Consider the following 21,425-nt stretch of genomic DNA (forward strand, 5'->3'; position numbering starts at 1 on the left):
AGTGAACCCTGAATGTCACCCTCCAATGCTCTCAAGCCTCCTAGACTGTGATCTGCTCCTGCTTCTTCAAAGTGTCCAGCAACGAGACTAGATGCAAAACCCATACTATTGTGCTCACTGACAGACTCCCTTTTTAAAAAATAGTTCCATAAACTATCTCCTTCTCTACTCACTCCTCCAACGCTGCCTGCTCCCTGTAGTCCTTTCATACCAGCTTCAATTATGTGAAATTAATATGATGTGCAAGTCAAGTAAAACCTAAATAATTGTGCACATTTCCCAGTAATTGTTAGTTAACAAGCAAAAAAGGATGTTAATGCTGGATTAATAAGTGTTACATGTAATTACTCACAGGAATAGTTTCTAGAGCCACCATCCCTGCCCAGTCTATTAATGCTAGCTAAAAAAATTATTATATCTTAATGCACAATTAGCATGTATAGTGACTAACATTCAGAGAAAATTAAACCTCCTTATCTCTAGAATCACTTGAGATATGTTCATTTTGAATTTGTACTCTCCATTTTGCACTCACAGAATAGCCTGCTTACATCTATAATATCCATACTGTTCAGCATTGATGATTGGTTTTGGTGAAGGGAGATTAGATTCCATCAAGAGGTAGTCGACACTTTTTTATCTCTTTAAATGCATTACGGATAATAAGTAGGGAAATTGATAGCACAGCACGACAAGCTGCAAAGAATTCTGAGAATTTCAAGACTTACCAAGTGAAGTGCAATCTGCTGCTCAAGTACCACAGTTTTGTAGAAAACATAGTGAAAATACTGGTTCTGGGCAGACGCGATTGATGATAAATTGTCTGCTACACAAAATTATTTGATCTAGCTATAAGGGGTGTTGGCATGTGTGAAAACTGTCATTTTGGCATCTCTACTCAGTCTATGTCTAATTGAATTTAAAAATATCAATGATTGTGTGGTTTGATGGCGTAGCATCTTGAGGGAATGCTGCACTGTTGGAGGTGCCGTCTTTCTGTGAGACGTTAAACCGAGACCGTCTGACCTCTTGGGTGGATGTAGAAGATCCCATTGCACTATTTCGAAGAAGAACAGGGCAGTTCTCCTCGGTGGGAAGCAGCTAAGAAGAAAGCTCAATGGGTGTTAGACCAGGCAGGTACTGAACTAACAATAAGTCTCAAGGGACTGCCTATTGTCTTGGTTAAAGTTGAACAGTGTTGTAATAAAGATTCTTACCCATTTCAAGTTAATGATTCTCTAGGTGTATTTGCTGGCTGTTATTAGTTTTCAACTCTGGATATATGTTGACAAATGAGAACTTGGTAAGATCAGTGAAAAAAGCACTTTAACTGTTGGAAATCATCTTTAGTAGCTCGCTGTTACATCAATTGAACTATTGACGGTATCAACAATACTTAAGATCCTTGTGGGCCAGTTGTTGAAAGATCTTCCTTAGTAAGTGGTGCTTAGAGTATTCCGATGACTTTGACAGTGTAATTCAAGGACTCTGGGAGGTATCTGGCAAGTTACATCAAGCTGAATTTGATATCCAATTTATATTGCATATCTACTTCCAGTTGGGCTACTCTGACCTTAATAAAGAAAGAATATGCAATTATATAGTGCCTTTCATGATGTCCCAAAGCACTTTACCATCAATTAAGTATCTAAAGTGTAGTCACTGTTACAATGTTGAGAAATGCAGCAGTCAATTTGTGCACAGCAAGGACCCACAAACAACAATGAGATTTATTTTGGTAGTGTTGATTGAGGGATAAATGTTAGCCAGGACATTGGAAGATTGGCCCTGCTTTCTTTGAATAGTGCCATGGGATCTTTTACATCCACCTGAGAAGGCAGACAAGACCTTGGTTTAACCTCTCATCTGAAACACAGCACCTCTGACAATTCAGCAATGCATCAGTGCCGCAATGAAGTGTCAAACTAGATTATGTGATCAAGTTTATGGAGTGGGACTTAAACCCATGACCTTAAGACTTACAGACAAGGGTGCTACCAATGAGTCAAGCTGACTCCTTATTATGCGAGTGAAGCCAAGTACTTATGAAATCCTAAAGGTTGCGTGGGTGGGATCAAAGGTTGCAGGAATAGGGTTAAAGATGTGGGCAAGGTGAAATGTTGCAGAGTCAAAAGTTACACAATGCTGGAGGATGAGTACCCCTTCTTAACAAATTTCTCTTAAACCACTGAAATTGAAATACTATGCTTACAAAGGTTTTATCCTTTTTTTTAACTCCATAATTTTACAGCTGATCCCAACACAGTTGCAAAGGTGAAACGCTGGACAGGAGAAAGACCCAGCTGTTTCTGGGTGAAGGGACATTATGGGTGTTAAGTATCAAGTCCTAAGACAGATATGGGCAAGGCGGAGGCATGGCAAGGGGCACGAGCAGGGATTCAGTTCTGACATTCACTTTGCTGATTGTGAAAATTCACTTCATTTCTCCACATGACAAGGCATAGAAGTGAAAAAGTGGACTTGTGCTGTTGGTAACACATTCGTATTAGCTTCCTGTCTCCTTATCTTATACAAATATATGAAAATGACAGGCAAGAAAAGACCATCTAGTCCATCAATCCTGCCCCACACAGCCCCTGAATGTGCATCATCATTCACATGGTCGTTGTGTTTCTGTTTTTCTTTCTCCTCCTGATCTTCCTCCTGTGCTCCCTGCTGCAGGAGGAGGGTAGAAGCTAAGAATGGGTGAGCATTACCTCATTGGAATTAAGGAGACAGAGAAAGGCGGGTGTATGTTTGTGTCTCTGTGGTGCTTCACAAAGATGCCAGGATGACCATTTGGTTGTTCAGTCACTAACCTGGCAATGTCAACTTGCCCCCAATCTCCCACTGCATGAGCAGGGTGCCTACCCATGGGCTGATGCAGGAAACTCTCACATAAGTACCTCTCCAGACTAATGGTATGTGCAAATATTTTTCCATTGGCGTAAAAGTGCCGCATTGGCGCACCTAACTGTGTGAAAATTCACTTCCACAATTGAGGTTGACACTCCTGTACAACACTGAGGCAAGGGTGCATTGACAGTGGTGCTGAACTTTGGATGAGACATTGAATAGAGATCCTGCCTGTTCAAGTGTACATTAAAACTTGTTATGGAAAGATGATAAGATTGATATTCTGAAAGGATGAGATCAAAGGACTGAAGGGCCTTCTTCATCTGAACCTTGTGAAATTATAAACGAGGAACATTTCTATGCCCGCATCTGCCTTATGTTACAAGTTAGTGTCTTTTGTAAATTAATCTAGATGTTTAATAATGTGTGTATTGTCTGGGACAACTGAGTGATGTATAACAAGCTGATGTATGCATGCTAAAAATGTCCTTGGTGCAAGCTTTAGAGCTAACCATAAATATGGTAATGTGGGTTGGTTATCTTAGTTAGAAGCTATCCCAATTGTTTAGGGATAACAGGATAAATTTTGCAAGGTTCTGCTCTCAGGCAGAGCCACACTTGATGGGAACATGGATCAGAGAATTGGATGCAGAGATCAGCACCTCCAATTTGCATGTTTGACTGGAAAATTGGGAGTGCTTCAAATTCAGTGTGATGGCCTCTACACTTGATTCAAAGATCCATCCTCCTGTCTAGAAAGGCTCCACACCAGGAGGAAAGCCTTGCAAAATCTACACAATGTCTCCATCACTGAGTCCAACAAATTAGTAAATTCAATCCCTGATCTGTGCTGCATTAGCTGAGGTAGCAATAGAATGGGTGGCCAGGAAGGGTGGATCAGGTCAGGACACCAGAATCATTTGAGAAACAACTAGGTTCTGTAATGGGGAGACAGTAGGGTTGTTACTCTTAAATGGTGAGATCAAATGGGGTGAAGGGTTTTTTTCATCTGAACCTATCTTGGGATTTACTGTGTTTTCTAGCAGAAATGAAAGATGGAACAGGAAGAATGCCCAAAAGACTCAAAGAAGAGAGCACGGAATACTATGGCTACAGCATTAAGAAACTCTATAGAAATGGTCAGAGTAATTTAATGAAGAAAAATGTGTGTAATTTAATCATAAGAATTAGTTCACCATTATTTTTGTATTGAGAAACCCAGGTGAAGGCTCAAGGTCCATAGTGCAGAAGGCCATCAAGATTGAAAAATTCAGGAAAGAAGGTGAGGTAAATCAAAAGCTAGAGACTGGATGATGCCAAGCTCGGGTTTTTAAAATCTGTAGATTGTAGGTGAAAGGGAAAACTGAGAGAGGTAAAGAGTTCCAGAGTTTTGAGGTGCAGGGGAAAGAGAGGTACAACAAGAGACGGTGCAATGAATCTTGATTTCATCACTGAGGCCGGTGGGAGGAGGAATAGGATGTAAAATGGCTTATTTCTTACTTGGGAGGAGTATCAGAGAAGCAGTGACTGTAGTAGTATCTACAAAATAGAGAGTGACAAAAAAGATTATTATTAGTTCCCTTTAAACCAAAATTAATATTAGTAGTTATTTTGTCTATCATTCATGGCATTTTAGAATAACTGCTTTACTTCATTTAGATTGATAAAATAGTTGCATCTTGCCCAGTCTGTAAGTGCTTTCAGTGTGCAACAATCTTTTTGTGCTAGAAAATGAACAGGAGTTAATTATAGAAGAAGAATAATGTAGGTTTCTAAATGAACTTCAGAACATTATCCATCTTGACAATAATGACGGAGCTAAGTGCTAAAATTGCTGGAATCATTTATGACGAGGGTGTCTAAATTCATTATTTAAATCCAATCTAGTTTTCTGAGAAAAGCTTGGGTATCCCAAGTTTTGGTCTCCATACTTAAGAAAAGACATACTTGCTCTCGAGGCAGTACAAAGAAGGTTCACTCGGTTAATCCCGGGGATGAGGGGGCGGACATATGAGGAGAGGTTGAGTAGATTGGGACTCTACTCATTGGAGTTCAGAAGAATGAGAAGCGATCTTATTGAAACATATAAGATTGTGAAGGGGCTTGATCGGGTGGATGCAGTAAGGATGTTCCCAAAGATGGGTGAAACTAGAACTAGGGGGCATAATCTTAGAATAAGGGGCTGCTCTTTCAAAACTGAGATGAGGAGAAACTTCTTCACTCAGAGGGTGGTAGGTCTGTGGAATTTGCTGCCCCAGGAAGCTGTGGAAGCTACATCATTAAATAAATTTAAAACAGAAATAGACAGTTTCCTAGAAGTAAAGGGAATTAGGGGTTATGGGGAGCGGGCAGGAAATTGGACATGAAGCTGAGTTCGGATCGGTCAATGCCCTGTGGGTGGCGGAGAGGGCCCAGGGGCTGTGTGGCCGGGTCCTGCTCCTACTTCTTGTGTTCTTTAGATTTGTGGTTGGGATCAGATCAGCCATGATCTTATTGAATGGCGGAGCAGGCTCGAGGGGCCGATTGGCCTACTCCTGCTCCAATTTCTTATGTTCTTATGTTCTAATACACAGGAGCTGAGGCACATTCTTTCTTAACAGGAATCTCACCATTTTTATTCCAATGAAGATTAACTCCTGGCTGAAAATACAACAGCGCAAAAATTTCTATCCCTAATAGCAGAATGTAATCATGGTGACATGGTGCTCGATTTTAGGGTCGGGTTACCTGCGGGTTTCCAGCGGGGGGGCCCCGAAAATCCCGATCTCCGATCACGTGACCGGATTCGGACGAAATCCCGGCCACTTCCGGGTACCGCGCTGACGTGCGGGGCTGCGCGCGCAAGCCCCGCTGGTGGGAATCCCGCAGGCAATTAAAGCCAGCGGGGTTCCACTTGAGAGCACTTAACTTGCTCGTTGTGGTCAGTTAATGAGCTGAAGCAGCTGTCAAAAGAGGAAGTGTGGGATTTTACGTTCAAGGCAGTCAGTTTCCCACACTGGGGGAAACAGGACCCTTCAAACCAGGCGTGTTGCAGCCAGCAGCCTGTGGCAGGTGCCAAGGTGCGCTCCACGGGGGAGAGCCCTCACCCACGCAGGAGGCCACCGCGTCACATAGGGCAACCCCTGCCCCCCACCACCCCCCGGCCAAGCCAGAGGACAGACCGACACGAAACCGCAGCCCCAGTCCGAGGACCCACACACCTACCCTGCACAACCCCTCAGACCAACACCTGCCAGTTGGGTGGTGTGTGGACACCCTCGGAGGACGAAGAGCATGACCAGCACCAGCAGCCTCGCAGTCCACGCCGTCCGCCGCAGAGACGTGGATCCCCCCAACACGGTGTGGTTGCACGCCCACCTGCACAGCAGGAGGGAGGGCTACCGCAGAGAGAGACGCATCGCAGAGGGCACTACCCTCGCCACAGGGTCCACAGACCGAGGCGCAGCTCCCCGGACCTCTCCGAGCAGCAGTGCACAGGGAGGCGCAGATTCGCTCGACATGTAGTCGTGGAGATCTGCAGCCTCTTTCATGCCGAGCTGCTCCTGGCTGGCCCCAGCACCAACTGCTTACCTGTCGCTGGCAAAGTCACCACTGTCCTCCACACCTTCTCCTCCGCATCCTTCCAGGGTGCAGCCGGGTACACCGCCGATGACTCTCAGTCGTCTGCGCGGACGAGCCCTGCAAATACACCTGCACCTACTCTGCAGTAACACGATGGGTGGCATCAGTGGTGGGTCCTCATAGTGATACCCAGGAGCGGGCATTATTGGACACAATGGACAGGATTCGCGGAGACATGGCAGTGGTGGTGTCAATATAATGTGTGCTGTTTGTGGCTCTGAAATTCAATATGGGTAACACCCATGACAAACCCTCAGACACCCTTGTGCACCCCCTTCATGCTGACGAGACGTTTGCCTTACGCTGCCTACTGCACATATGTGATGCATGCCCTGTGGCTGCAGCACAGGTGGTGGCAGGTTGAGTGAGGCTGGCCGTGAGGGAGATGCACGAGAGGATGAGTATGGGATGGAGCCATGAGATTGTATGAGGATTGGGTCGCGTGTTAGTGGCAGGATGAGTACTGGCGAGGTGAGTAGGTGGAGGTAAGATGAGGATGGGGTGTGAGTGGGCATGAAGGGTGATGTGACAGAATAGTGTTGGCGGTGCCGAAGGAGATTTGGGGTGGGGGCAGTGTTGTGGCAGACGGAGTGTAGGGGAAAGACTTCGTGTTCTCACTGTGGCTGACCTACTGCGGTCATTGCAGCGCCTCCTGCACTGTATGCAGGTGGGCCATATGTTGGTGGCGCAGGTGACCCCCTCTGCCACCTCGAGCCAGGCCTTCTTGGTGGCAGAGGCAGGCCGCTTCCTCCCGCCCGCCGGGGGGAAGATCTGTGTCCTCCCCCTCCTCCTCACCCCATCTGATGATACCTGGGGTGAGGCATCATTAAACTGGGAGCAGCCTTCCCCCTGGGCTGCTCCATGCTGCAATTTGTCCCATTGGTTGCAGCATCTGTCAGTGGAGGACTGCCCCTTTAACTAGAGAGCCTCCAGCTGACAGATCGTACTGCGCATGCGCAGCCCGACCGACGCGCAGGCCAGCGCCGTGGACCCCGGAGGAGCAGGTAATTGGATCCTATTAGTGGATTGCCTGCTACGATCGCGTGGGCAACCCACTAATTTCGCCGTTCGCGTTTTCGACGCTCCCGGAGGACCACCCGCTGGGAACCCGCAGGCCTGCTAAATTCGAGCCCATGGTGTTTTTACCTCGGAGCTTAAATTCACATCCAACTTAGGCTGATGTGATTTAAAATACCTGTGTACTGGTTGTTGAAGTCTGATTGGAAATTAATTGGGTAGTGTCAACCCAGATACAAGTAAGTATGATTCCATAATACAAAATTGGCATTAATTGGAATAAAATTAAAAAGGCCATAAAGATTGCAATAAGGAGTGCTCTTCCAAAGTTGGACCTAAAGCACATTGTTATGGCAGAGCAAAGGAGCTTTATTCACGATCAGGTTCTTCTATACCTGCTCTGGGGTGACAACATTGTCAAAAGTGCTCCACTCCCCAACACTGATATCCTTCACATTGATAATGCAAAATTCACTACCCCATATCAAAAATTAATGGTCTTTGTAATACATAATATGTGGGGGGAAGGGTGCTAGAAGGGAGAGTGACACTTGGGTTCCATCACTGAGCTTTCAATCGTGAAATCATATGCTAATTACTTGCAAAATGCATGTTCCTACCATAGAGCTGTAGCAAATCTCAGTTGTACAATTAACTTTTTTTTTTACGCAGCAGTGGTAACATATGATAGGTGATACTTGAACTCTGGAGACACAGATAAGTGAAGTGGCACAAAGAATTTCTGCTCACTGTTCATGACCAAACAATATTGGACAACTAAATCCTTGAGACAAGTTTTATCTGTAATATCAAACAAGTTGCTAACTTTTAATTAAGTGCCATGTGAAGAATCTTATGGGTTAGAGTTAGTTGGACAGCTACAATTTAAGGATGTGTTCGTGCTGTTTTAATTGGAGTACTAATCTTAACTGGCCAGAGTAATGCTTCAGTTGTGATAATGGGCTGTTTATTTTGTATCATTTGTATTGATGCAGGACAGTTTTGGCTTTGCATTTGTGCAAAAGATGTGATGCAATACAGGTATGAAGTCACACAAATCAACTTTAGGCAAGTGAGGTAAGATCAGCCTGAGAAGGGAGACTTGCAATGTTTTAGCTTATATAACAATATAACTGCAATTAGTGCAAAGCTTAAAATGTTACCAGGAGATTCATATTTAGATGCCATTAGCTATCTTTTTTTTACATCAGTACAGAGACAACAGTCCTATCGTCCTCTCTTGACTTTAATATTTGTAAACAATTTTACAACACCAAGTTATAGTCCAGCAATTTTATTTTAAATTCACAAGCTTTCGGAGATTTTCTCCTTCCTCAGGCAAATGTTTCAAGAGCTCCTTGAAGCCTACGCATTTATACATATAGAACAATACATGGTGTTTACAGACTGCCCCTGCAACTGCCCGTTGCCAAGGCAATCACCGTGTTCAGACAGAGAGGTGTCACCTGCAGAACCCCCAAATACACATTCAACAAAAAAACAAACAGGGAAAAAAAACAGAGAAAAAAAACACAGAGAGAGGCAGAAACATCCGGATGTTTCTGCCTCTCTCTGTGTTTTTTTTCTCTGTTTTTTTTCCCTGTTTGTTTTTTTGTTGAATGTGTATTCGGGGGTTCTGCAGGTGACACCTCTCTGTCTGAACACGGTGATTGCCTTGGCAACGGGCAGTTGCAGGGGCAGTCTGTAAACACCATGTATTGTTCTATATGTATAAATGCGTAGGCTTCAAGGAGCTCTTGAAACATTTGCCTGAGGAAGGAGAAAATCTCCGAAAGCTTGTGAATTTAAAATAAAATTGCTGGACTATAACTTGGTGTTGTAAAATTGTTTACAATTGTCAACCCCAGTCCATCACCGGCATCTCCACATCATTGAGATGTTCAGTCTCCCAACCTGTAATTACTCCAAACAAGTACCAGCTTCAGCAGGTCCCTGCAGCATAACAATGTCCTACCCTTGTTCATAATACTTAAAAAATTTAAGAGAGTGACAAGCTGATGAAAGAAGAATTAAAAAGAAGCTCAAAGGAAATGGAAAATATGAAAATTAAGAGTTGGAAACATTTTGACACATGTATAAATCAAGATAAGAATCCAAGAAGACAGCTTGTGATGAACAAAAATTTTGAAAGGAAAATAGAAAAAGATGAAGACCAAGTTTAGCAGCTTGGATCAATGCAGCAAACCAGACTGTGGGCTGGTTGTAACCAGTGTCTATGGGCATCATTTCAGCCTAGAGCTGGGAAGGGGGCGAGGGGTGGGGGGGAAGGTCGAATTGCGGGCAGGAAACCTGGAAGTACGGGTTTCCCAGATGTCCTTATGATTTTGATGTAAGGACCTCTTTTATTTTTTTTGATGGTTTCCTGCCCGACAGGCCAGCCTGGTCTCAGTCAGACAGGAGAAGAACAAGGAAGAGGTAAGTGTTCAGTTAAGTCTTAGAATGGATGGATTGGGGGGTGGGGATGGGAGGCATGAGGGTATCGGGGGGCATGGGGGTCACCGGGGCGGGGGGATTAGTCATTGGGGCGGGGATCAGGGGCTTTCGGGAGGGGGGGCCAGTCACCGGGGGAGGGTGGTTTGGATTGGGGGTCATCGCGGGGGTAGCAATTGTTGTTGGGGGGTCGCGATCGTTGGGGGAGTGGCGTGATCGTGGTGTGGGGGGAGCGCTGCAGGTAGGCTTGTTGGGCCTGAGGGAAGCAGTTCTGCTCCTCCAGGCCCACAAACTGTGCTATAAAGGCACTTATCTGCAGTTTCAGGCCTTCTCACCTCTTCTCATGCAGCATGAAGGAGAAGGCCCGGGAATTCCGGCCCCCAGAGGCTAAAATCACAAAACCTGAAAAATTGGAGGCCCGCAGCCTCCTTGAAAGGTTTTAGTAACCAACCCACCTCCTGACAGTGGGTTGGTTGCCTGTCCCTCACCCCACCCCCGTGAAAACCAGAAATGGGCGAGTTGGAGGCGGGTTTGAAATTGTTGCAATTTTTAATGCCCCTCCTCCCCCAACCCACCCGTTTTTCCAGGCTAAAATAATGCCCTATAAATCAGTTAATATGCCATCTGATCAAAGATCTCATATGTCATTATTAATGTTACCACATCCTAGTTACAGAATTAACGTTGTAATAGTATGACTGTTCACTTGCTACATAACTACAGTAAGCTTCCAACCCAAGTATTGATTATTGATAGCGATCAAGGTTACAATGTTATCACTTACACTGTGTAAATTGAAGAAAGATTCTGTCATGTCAAGACAGGCTAGCACTCCAATTAAGAACATTGAAACACATCCTTGAAATGTAGCTGCCCAACTAACTTTATCTCTGCATGATTCTCTACACTGTAGTTAATTAAAGAAAGCATTTGCATTTATATAGTGCTTTTCACGACCTCAGGACGTCCCAAAGCGCTTTATGCAGTCAATGAAGTACTTTTGAAGTGTAGTCACTCTTGTAATGTAGGAAAAACGGCAACCAATTTGCGCACAGCAAGGTCCCACAAACAGCAATGTGATAATGACCAGACAATGACAACTTGCTTGTCATTGCAGAAAAATTCTGTCTCGGGGATTTAGGTGCTTAATATTGTTTCGACATGAACAGTGAGACTATTTGCCTGTTTTGTACCAATTCACTCATAGGGGGTGATTTTAGGAGGCAACCCGCCGGCTTCCGAGTTTCCCAGGGCGACTCAAAAACGGAAGTCCCACCGGCAGTTAAGGAGCCAAATGTACCTCATTGAGGTACTTAAGGTACTTTACCTGTGACAGAGTAAGTGATTAGAAAGATTTTTAACTTACCTGGGCGGCTTGCTCACCGCTTCTGATTCACGCCTGGTGAAACCAGTTGTGGAGGGCTGGATCAGGAAACAAGAAACTAAATAAATTAAATAAAAAACATGCAATGAAGTGAAAACACTAAATGCAGCTACCTTTGAAACCTGCTCCGATGTCTGATGTCTCCCGCTCCGATGTCACCCCAATCTCCTCCCGATGTCCACCCGATCTCCCCCTCCCGATCATCCCCTCCCCCCCGATCTTCCTCTCTCCCCCCCCCGATCTTCCTCTCCCCCCCCCCCGATCTTCCCCTCTCATCCCCAATCTTCCCCTCTCCCCCTGTCTTTCAGCCCAGCGCAGGATGGCTCTCTCTCTTTCCCGCCCCCCACCCCCCCCAAACTTGCGTTGCACCTCCTGATGGCAGACAGCCTGTCAATCAGGCTAGCTGCTGGGCGCGAAACCTGGAGAGGACATTAACCACTAAACCAACGTGCGATCGCGTCAGCAACGGTACGTTTGGTTCATGCGGGTTTGCCACGCGCCCAATCACCCCCCACCCCGCCGCTGCCATCCCGCCTCCCTGCTAATATCGGGGTCATAGAGTTCAAATACCACATTGCACATGGTACCAATGCTGTCTAAAGAAGTTAACCTTGTATTGTTGAGATTTGCTACAATGTTAACTTGCATTGCATTTGCACTACAAGCTTTGTGCTAGTGTGAAGCAGTTTTATCTTTGCACAAATGTTAAGCTTGTGAAGTGTACATCGGTATCAAGGTCTGAACTGACTCTGAAACAAAGTAGAGTAACTTTCACTCCACTTCTCCCCAGTGTCAGTTTGCTGGATTCGGGCTGCATTTACACTATAACTGCAGCATTGGTGGGAAGCAAAATTGCTTTGCACCAAAGCTATAGTTGCAGTGTGAATGCACTTCTACAGCTCACTATTACCCTAATCTTCAAAATGGAGTAGTTATTATTACATTGTGATGATTATGTTGTCAAGTGTCTTATCTTTGCAGGTATAGATGTAGTCAGTTATTGATGGTGGCATATAAGATGCCATATTAAGTTCTTGAAGGTAATTTAAGAGTTACTAGTAACTGCAGTGCTGCATTATACTCATGTGAGCTGCCAGTTCTATACTAGTAATATGCACTTTATTTTAACTTGAACATAAGCAGTAGCCCTAACTTCTCCACGCATTAATTATCTGTAAACTGCCAAGAGTGTGATGACCTAAATTTCTGCATTGTAATCTATTAATACAGCTGGTGTACACCAAGCACCAGACTGGACAGAAATCTAAATTTATCCAAATTTATCTGATTTCGATAAATTGCCAGCAAATTTGGTTAATTTGAATTTCAGCGGCTTAACGATTTAAGAAAAAATGTTCTAGCACTTACATGGATCACCATCTTTACATTCTGTACACCACAGGGCCATATTAGTAACCGGAAGTGTGAAGATACTTTGCTCTACCATGCTTATTGTGGGATTTCGAGCTTGGCAAATGGAATAAACAGCACATCAAACAAAAATGATCTTCATTATTCACAACAAAAAGATGCAGAATTTGGATTTATATTATGAACATTTTAGCCCAATCCAAAATACAAGTGCTGATTTATAAACCTAATTGATGAACAATTTAAAACCAGTGTTCATTTCACTAATAAAAATAAAAATAGTTATTGACTGATAATCGCTGTCATCAACAAACAAGGAAATTATCTATCTATCTGCATCTCCCTATCTCTATCCGTAATATAATAGTTTTACATTTAGCACAATTCTTATGCTTAAAGGAAGATCACATCACATTATTTCGGATTTGCCTTATGAAATAATTTTAAGTTATAAGGTTGGTATACTCACCATCATACTGACTTTCCACTCTTCTGTTCACTAGGTGGAGCTGCTGCTCCCTTTCCAGACCTGTTTCTGAACCTGCAGCCGATTTTAAGGTAAGATTTATTTTTTCTAATTTTATTGAATTGCTTGATTTCCTTGCTGTTAGCTCTTCATCAATCCCTCAGCCACTGTGCACTCACTGCTGTTGTCTTCACGGGTCTTGGGATTCTTCCCCCCCCTCCCCACTCCCTCCACCCCCGTTGCCCATGTGCCCTGGGCCTCCTGCCTCCATTTTGCTGTCCCCACCCTGTGAGCTACCCTTCCTCACTGGCTGGGGCTATTTTGCTTTCCTCCTGGTTCTGCTGCCTATTTTCCCTGCCCCCAAGCTCCCTGTCCTCCCTGGCACAGACCTGCCTCCTAATGCCATTACTCTGGGCTGCTGTTCCCTGGTTTCCCAACACTGGCTGATTTTAAAGTGCTCATAGTGCTGATGATGTGTTTGTTGACTTGTGAATTGTTTGAGAGTCTAGGTCACTTTTGTAACATAAACTTTGAAAAATTCCTGAACAGACCAGAACAAAAATCTGGAAAGCATTTTTGATATTTTTGTTTCAACTACAACTGTGGTATGACTAATATTTTGGGAAAAAAATAAACTACACTTAGGGCTAAATTCCTTATGATGACTGTAAGGGAAATTTAGAACCAAAGAACTGTAGAGATATACAGCAGAGAAAGAGACCTTTAAGTCCATCATGTCTATGCTGGTCCTTTGCGAGAGCAATCGAAAACTAATGCCATTTCCCCACTCTCTCCCCATAGTTCTGTATCTTCCTCTGCTTCAAATATTTATCCAGTTTCTGATGCAGTGGTGACTGCCTCAGGCATTCCCTGCGGCAAAGCATTCGAGGCTCCGACAACTGTCTGCATAAAGAAATTCCTCAAACGTACTCCCTGCGGGAAAAGGTCCGCATTGGGAGCAAGAATTTGCAAAATTACCCTTTATAAATAAAATAGGAACATAGGAATTGGTGGTTGAGAAAAGACTAAGGTCCATCTAGTTCACCTTCGGCCCGCCTGGTAGTCACATTATACAATGATAATGGAGTTGTTGACTAATCATAGCAATCAATCTCTATCAATTAGTCTATAACAAACCAAGACATGGCGTGAGGAAAGCCCCAGTGGTGCAGAGCTTTGGAAACCATAGGTCCAAAGACATCTGTTCCTTTCAAGCACGCTACACTTACCACGTTATATAAGATTACAATTCTAAATAAAGAGACAAGCACATCACTAAACTTGAAGTGATTTCTAGGATTAAACAGCAATGACCTAAACAGAGATAGGGGGCATGATTTTGACTTGGAGCTGGGAAGAGAGCAGCGGGGAAGTGTTTTGGGCGCGAAACCCGGAAGTAAAGTTGACAGGTCGGTATGTGCGATTGCGACGTAATTGGAAGCTGGCTGGCTGTCGGGCGGGAAGGCCTGAGGTAGCAGGCCGCAGCCGGGGATCAGAGAGAAGGGAGGAAGGGAGAGATCGTGGGCTGTGGAGAAGATCGGGGTGTGGGGTTGGCCATTGAGAAGATAGTGAGAAGAGGCCGTGGAGGATATCGGGAGAAGAGTTGGTGATCGGAGCTAGGACGGGGTCATGGACATCATGGGGTGGGGGTGGGGGGTAGTTGGCCGATCGCGGGGGTCCTATTGCGGCAGGTAAGCTTGTTGGGCATGGATGAAGCACTTCCGCTCCTCCTGGCCCACAAGCAGTGCAATAAAGACACTCACCTGATAAACCACCCTTCTCGCCTCCTTTTCACTGGTGACGATCAGAAGACCCGGGAAACCCGCGCTGGTAAAGTTAAATTTGAACTTAAGTTAAAAAAAGGTTTCATGACATCCCATAACACTGTTAATTGCCCTGCTAACGACCCACCGGCTGGCACTAACTGGGGACGCGACCTCAATGAGTACGTTCCACGCACGCATCCAAACAGACCCATGTTAAACCCGGCTGTGGGCACGTTGGAGCCGTGTTGCGATCGTGATCAAAAAAACTTAGATTTTCACCTCCCCCCGCCGCCGACCCACCTGCTCTTGTGGCTTAAAATTCCCCCCAAGGTACAGGTAAATAACTCTTGTTGCATTGTAAAATGACTTCAAATCAACCAACAGCACTGATGTTGACAGGGAATATTTTATCAGTAAGGCAAATTTTTTAATACTTATCACACTTGATAGTTTGCACAATTCATTACAGAGCAGGTTAAAATTAATCCTGTCTGCAGGTTACAGTGATCACAAATGACTATTTCTTATTAATTCAGTTGACAACCGGAGATTTTCTCTGGCTGCTTTGTGTTAATAACATCGTAAACAAAGCAGGAAGAGTTTTGCTCCACATAATCTATGTGCACACTCCAGTGCAATGCAGTGGTATCTTGTTGTGCACAAGATTACTGCTCCATCTCCTTGGCTCAATGGTCAGAAGGTCGTGGAATTCCAGTCCCACTCCAGAGACTACAGCATGTAATCTACGCTGACACATTGGTGCAGTACTGAGGGAGTGCTGCATTGTCGGAGTTGCTGGCTTTCAGATGAGACTTAGTGAGGACCCATCTGCCCTCTCAGGTGGATGTAAGAGATCCCACAGCACTATTTGAACAAGAGCAAGGGAGGTCTCCTGGTGCCTGGCCAATATGACAGCATCAACTCAGGAGGCAGTGGGAAGAAATTTCAGACCATGTCCCTGTCAGAAGCATTGCACCAAGGTCATGGCTGCAATGCTGCACGAAACTTAATAATCTAACTAGAGTTGTTAAGGTGAGACTACTGCTCTCGTACTCTCTGCCTACAGCTGCACCACTTACAGTCTCATTAATTACAACACTGACATCACTCACAAGACTCCCCTCCCCACATCCCTTCACTCTCCTACAATCACTGCACCATATTTCACCACACCTCCTTCTTATACTCACCACTATTACAACCCTCATTTACCCACAACTCACATCTCGCACACTGACTATCAGCTATTCAACATGACAGCTACCTTTACCAAACACCTGAAGACTCTCACCAACACACTCCCTTCTTTCTTGCAGGAGAAGGTGGCGTGGAACTCAAGGCAGTAGGAGGAGGAAGAGGCCATCTGCACATCTTCTCCCCACTCGAAGAAAGTGTGCTGGCCATAATGGTCAGGGGCAGGATCGCGGCTGTGGCGACTGGCAACACCGGAGGAGACACTGCGCCGTGTTTCTTCATACATAATCCTCTTTGTCCCTTCTGACTTCTCTCTATCCCCACACACTCTGCATGACAAGCTGCAGATGTTTTCATCACCCACATCTCTCTCTCTCTGCTCTTCCTTCACACCATAAACTAACCCTTGCCGCTCCATTTGATTTCAGCTGCTGAGTATGTGGAAGCCTCTGTACCAGTTGAGAAAGAGGAGGCGAGCCTTCAGGAAGATGCACACTTAATCTCACCCTTGCAGGTACCGGCTCAGATACTGGCCGCACAAGAACTTTAGAGGTTAGGTTAGAGGAGGTATCTGCACGTGGTGACTCACCGGGCACAAGTGCGAAGGCGCTAGGGCAGGGAGCTAGTACACCACAGGTGCCAGCTCGCCAGAGGGTGAGGTCGCATACTAGTTCTGCTGCAGAAGACTCAGATGCTGACTTTGAGGGCCCTGGCTACTGAAGAAGGCTCACGGGCATCTACCAGGAAATGCTCGGTGCACTGGTCATCCTGCCAGAGAGCTTGCACACAATGTCGCGGAGCATGGAGGAGTCCAGCTCCAACTTGTTTTGAGGCTTTGTGCAGAGCATGGAGCCCATTTTGTCCAACATGAACCGTGTGGACAGCTCCATTACCAACACTGTGCCATCCACCATGGTGCAGCCTCTGGTGACTGCTCTGACAGCTTCTATGACAGCTCACGTTGCTGCCATGCAATCTCAGATTGGTGCCATCTTGGCTGTGGGGACCAATGTCGATAAGGGCCTCCAAAGCGTCACAGCAGTCTTGCACTCTGTTCTTGCGCAGAACCGTACGAGTGCTGAGGCGCCATCCCAGAAGAATGGCCTTGGCTCCATGGGAGAGGCACCTGCTGTCCTCTTTCAGGATGACAGCATGCCTACTCCCCCACCAGCCACAGTTCTAGGCCATTATCTGGTCATTTATCTCATTGCTGTTTATGGGACCATGCCGTGTGCAAATTGGCTGCCACATTTTCCTACACTACAACACTGACTACTCTTCAAAAGCATTTCATTGGCTGTGAAGCGCTTTGGGATGTCCCAAGGTTGTGTAAGGTGCTATATAAATGCAAGTTCTTTCTTTTGTTCCATTTATCCAAATAACAATAGTCACTGCACTTCAAAGTAATTTACTTTATGTGAAGCACTTTTCTGAGGTATGATGAGACACTGTATAAATACAGATTGCTGTTTCTAAGAAAATAGTAAATGTTTTTGAATGCTTTTACAATTTCACTAGAAATAACAAACATATGAAACATCTTCCCACCATGTTTATGATGTTACTAGCACCTTGTGACCAAAGATACTCTTCCCAACATCTTCCCCCGCCTAATGGTACTCTTACTTGTTTTCCTGTGTGGTTGGTTGACGTATTTCATACAATGCTAAAGATCAACTCTGTGATCAATATTGACCCTTTGATCCCACTGTTAATGAACAAGGATTCAAAGTCAATGCACAGGAGTCAATTTATTTTTTTGGCTAAGTCAAAGATTTAGGATTTGCTTTGTTTTAGCAAGACCTGAAAGGACTCACAACTCCTCATTTGATTATGAATCACTGTGTAATAGTGTTGCATAACTTATTTATTAAAAACTTTGCTTGAAAATTTACTTTCCAGGTTGATAATACACAGTAGAAGATTAATACTAATTTTGGTGCTGCTCAATCACTTTTAACCATCTACATCTATGTATCTAAGACATCACACTGTGTATAAAATGCCAGAAAATCACAATTAAACGTTCTTAAAAGAAAACTAGTCATTAGTCTCCATTTGGCCGTGTTTTTAAAGTGGCCTTAAAGGGACAGGCCAGATTAAATATCTTGCATTGTACAGTGAAATGCTCCTGTCCTTGCAAAACAGCATATCCTCCAATATATTATGATCAACTCAATGGAAAATCTGCTAATGATTAAAATTAAAGATGGTATTTTTTATGCTTGTCACGGTGAGAGATGATGTGGAGATGCCGGTGATGGACTGGGGTGGACAAATGTAAGGAATCTTACAACACCAGGTTATAAGTTATAGAACACTTTTCTGCAAAGTGAAGATCCTTGTACGCTGTTGCAATCGGCTCCTCATGCCAAGGACACATGACCTGGTAAATGTCCTGATCAAGCCTTTTTTAAACAGCTCCAATCCATGTCATCAATTGCACATCAAAGAATTGTAGTTGGTTGTGTGGAAAGAGGGAGATGCTGAGCAAGGACACAGCCTAGTTCAACTGGGAGCAATTGTACTTTTTTAAGTTTTAGTTCATTTCAATCTTCTTTGTTCAAATGGGAATAATCTTGTCTGCTTCAATATTGTGAGTTAAGTCTGAGAATCATTTTTATTGTTCTCCTCTGTTCCCTAATCAGTAATTCTACATTTCTGAATGTCTGTAATACTACAACACCTACTTAGAATGGATGCTGACGAGTAAATATAGTGAAACTCTTACGCAAGTGGAAGCTTTTAATTAACTGGCTACAAGTCTGTGAAAATGTGTATGTCACACTTGAGTTCATGTATTAAATGATACTTTCTTCAAGCCACTGCAGTTCTACTTAGCTGTACTGTTTCAATTTTGCATTCAACTTTGAACTTGACTGGCCTTGGTGATTTGTCATTTCCAACTGGGATATATGTTTAATGGATCTCTTTTATCTGTTGTCCACTCCTGGATACCTATTTTTTTTTTTGCCAAGCCTTAGAGTTGAATTACCCTAGCTTCATGGCTGTTTGTCTAGAACTGGGTGGCGAGACTGAAGGTTAGCTGGTGTAGACATCTCAATAGTTCAGGTGGTGAGTACTCTGGTCAGTGTGGTACTTAGCCATACAGAAAGAAAATTCTCACGTTTTAACACTGGTCTTTGTTCAGTTAGCTGATTTCAGTAGTTGGTCTGAGCATTCATGGGTTGAGCACTTGTGGACTCAAGAAGAGAAAAATTAGCCATTCAGATTGCTATCCAGTGACTTTGATAGAAAATAGGTGTGTGGACATCAAGCAAGAACAGGATCAGTTTTGACTGTGATACTTGTATATAGCTAATGTTACAAATTTTAGCTCTGCACTAAGTATTCTTTTGGGTTCAGAATCACCGGTCTCTTTTGTAAACAGACTCAGTATCCCCTACGATTTCCGCCCAATATCTAGTCATATGATTGTGTGACCTGGGGGCTGTAGCAATGAAATCTGTAACTGTATGAATTGAATACTATAATATCGCATGTGCGGCACTAGTGCTTCTCTTATTCTCCGAAAAGCGGCCCGATGAATACTCTAGTGCAATAAGGCCAATTATAAAGCAACAAACTGGTTTATTTTTTACACAAGATATATGAGTGAACAGAATAAAGTTAATGGTGAATTTCTATCTATTTCACAACATTCCTCGGCACTAAACTTAAGAGAGTTCTGTCCCACTGTGTCTTGCTTTTACTCCAGATTTCTGCAGGCTGAGCTCTGTCACAACTAGACAGGATTCGAAATACATGACCCCTCCACTTCTCTGGGCCTGGGGTTTGGCTAATCGAGCTGCCAATTAAACCTGCTAGAGCTGCCCCTCCGAGAGGGCTCGCATGAGTGAAGCCATTTCAGCATGTAATCTGCTCCTTTCTCTACAGATGCTGCCTGACCCACTGAGTGTTCCAACATTTTCTGTTTTTATTTTATAATATGTGCTTTTTTAATGTCTTAATGAGCTCCCATTGTCTCAAGCTGATGTGAGAGACGACAAACACCATGCTTGACAGATGCTTCAACTGCATCTAATTTGCATTCTTAGAACATGTCTATTCTGTGGATTTAATCCCTTGTGAACTAAATTTAACCTAATGGCAGCATCTTTACACAAATTGCTCTAAATTCCTCTTTGATCAAATAGTCAAAAATTCTGAGCCATGAGAGCTGCCAATTCACAGACTAGGTTTACAAATGAAAAATGGCCACTTGAATGGAGAATAGAAGGCGGACAATGACAGCGAAAGCATGCCCCAGTATGAGCCAATGTCTTCAGGAGAGAAGAGGAGAAAATTGGATGGGAAAAAATAAAGAAGACAAAGGGGGTATAATCAACGCTTGTATCTGAAGATGTTTTTAAAGACAAAAAAGGTTCTTTTTGTGTCTGTCCTTTCTTCCTTGAAAAGACATGAAAGATATATGAAAGGACATGGCTATGTCTCCAAAACAAGATGCGTAGACTCTTTGTTTTATAGCTATACATCTCGGGGGCAAACAATCCTCAATGTGAAGTTACAAGGAGCATACATTTAACAAAAGAATAAAGGGCATTAATCTGAAAGGGCTCAAAATATAATACAAGATTGAGACAAATGATATTTGCACGTGCCATATTCTGTACATTAGTGTAACATTTTTTTTTAGCCATTTTTCAATATAAAAAGAGTTCCATGGCATTGTATGACATTTGGTCAGTAGGGAACATATCCATGATTTATAAAGTATCCAATTTTCAATGCTTTTGCTCTGAAACTATAGCAATGTGTGACATAGACCCTATAAAAGAATCTGAGTGATGGTTTACCAAAAATAAACTACAGAGTGGAACTAAATGACCCACTTGTCCTTTGGAATGTGGATATAGATGATACAAAATGAAGAGACATGGGAAGTAAGTTCAAGAATGACTTGCCACAGAGCATTTCTTATGCATCATATAACATCCATCTCGTGTAAGGGATTAAAGGAGAAATGAGCTGACCTGAAAACTCATGAGTGACAAAATTGTGGGCAAATCAATGGCTGAGTAGATCATAGGATGGATTTTCCTGGGGAGTAGTAACATGGGGGCAAAATGGGTGAAGTGTACGTCTATTGCACTTCACCTTGAACCAAGTGATAGCATCCAAATTTCCTGTTCCCCTTCATTTGCATAAAGTGGGCACTGCAGTAGCTAAACCGGCCCTTCCGGTGGGGTGCTACTTGCAAATTTGCAGGGAGCAAGTCATGCTTTAATGGCTTGCCGTGAGGCTGCTTGCTTGAGTGCATTGTTGTAGCTTTGGTGGA

The 21,425-nt window shown here is 43.9% G+C and overlaps 1 long non-coding RNA gene across 3 annotated transcripts in view; it reads left to right on the forward strand.

Annotated features, from left to right (window-relative positions):
• Positions 1 to 21,425, forward strand: part of LOC137300862 (uncharacterized) — a 310,362-nt gene that overhangs the window by 137,808 nt on the left and 151,129 nt on the right. For all 3 annotated transcript variants that reach the window (XR_010958169.1, XR_010958167.1, XR_010958168.1), the window contains exon 2: positions 13,204 to 13,258. This is a non-coding gene — a long non-coding RNA (uncharacterized lncRNA). The remainder of the gene's footprint in view (positions 1 to 13,203; positions 13,259 to 21,425) is intronic.

This window comes from Heptranchias perlo, chromosome 32, assembly GCF_035084215.1.
Source record: "Heptranchias perlo isolate sHepPer1 chromosome 32, sHepPer1.hap1, whole genome shotgun sequence".
NCBI lineage: Eukaryota > Metazoa > Chordata > Chondrichthyes > Hexanchiformes > Hexanchidae > Heptranchias > Heptranchias perlo.